Below are 1,643 nucleotides of genomic sequence, written 5' to 3'. Positions count from 1 at the left end.
GTATCCATATTATTCTAAATGGATCAATGGGTATATCGAGAATATGAAAAGTAAGAGATAGATATGTATTAGTACAGGTATGTACGTAAATCATATAAGCATTGAATCCATGAAATTTGTGAGCTTCACGATTAACTATGTGAATGAATATATGTAAGCCATGTGATTAAATGGATTTCTAGTATATTATATTTATATTACTTAAATGGTAAATGATTGGTAAGTGATACTTATTAACTATACGAGCTTACTAATCTTTATAGCTTACTCTGTTTACTTTTCCATATTTTATAGTGATTTCGAAGCTTGCTTAGATTGGGAGTCGTCGGAGATCTCATCACACTATCTAGCTATTACTTTGGTACTTTTGAACTTTGGATATATAGGTTATATGGCATGTATAAGAGTTGTGGTTAATATAGCCTATATGTTGGTAATGTATTTAGCCAATTGATTTGGCTTGTAAATGGTGAATGTTTTGGTTATGTGTATAGCCATGTGATTTGGCTTGTTTTGGCATACTTGGTTGTGTATATATATGTGAAAATGGTCTTTGATATGTGGTTTATATTTTCTTTGTGAATGCCTAATGGAGAATTGATAATGAATGTAGCAAATGATTGAATTTGAGAGTGAATTAGCATACTAAGTATTAGGCAAATAATGTATATTTGAAAATGACCATTTAGGTGAATGCTTGAAGGTGGAATGGTATGTAATGAAATGGTATATTGATTATGTGTTAGGCACAAAAAGTGTATATATACATTTGACCATTTAGGTAACTTTTGATAATGGTAATGGTATGTTTTTGATTGGTTAATAGTGATACTTATGAACCTTGTGATTGTTGATATTAATTTAGCATGATTTATGTAACACCCCAAACCCGGCCGGACGTTATGACCGGATCGATGCGCCACATTGATGCGTTCAAAACATTCCGTATTACTTAGTTTGGAAAAGCTGAGTTGGTGTTGTAAAGACACTTTTAAAGGTAGGTTAAAGTGAATAGAAGCATGCACCGGTAGGAAACCGTAAAAAGAGGAGGTGAGTCCGCTTGACCGCTAAGTACCAAGCTCTTCCGGATCCAATCCTAGACATGCACACCACCATTGCCACACTCTAACATCTCGTATAATTTTGAGAAAATCGTTTGATTATGTCCGTCTTAAGAAAATGTTTAAGTTGAAAACGTTTGTTTAAAATATTTATTTCCTTGGAAAAACATTTACTTTATGGAAACTTTATGCGTCATCGTGATCTTTTAAAAATCAAGTAGTTTTTATAAAACGAACCCTAGTGCTAACCAGTTTAATAATCCCCAAAATAAAAATAATTAAAAAGAGCGGCCTTATTACAACTTTAAACATAATAAAATAAAATAATCCAAATTAAATGCTAAACTTATTTAAAATTGGCAATCCATCTTCATGGCCACTCTGAATCCCTTGACCCAAGTCCACCAACTAGGGCTCACCGCAAGGATGGAAGAGGAATGGGGTGAGTTTGGGAAAACTCGGTGTATGAGAAACCCATCCAAAGCCCAATTCACTCGAGCCCATTGGGCCTAAGCCCTATTCAGATAACAAGACACGAGAGGTCAAGCCCTTTTCGAATCTGAGAGCAAGGCCTTAGCCCTT

The sequence above is a fragment of the Gossypium arboreum genome, chromosome 3 (assembly GCF_025698485.1).
Source record: "Gossypium arboreum isolate Shixiya-1 chromosome 3, ASM2569848v2, whole genome shotgun sequence".
Taxonomy (NCBI): domain Eukaryota; kingdom Viridiplantae; phylum Streptophyta; class Magnoliopsida; order Malvales; family Malvaceae; genus Gossypium; species Gossypium arboreum.
Note: the sequence above shows the minus strand (reverse complement) of the source record.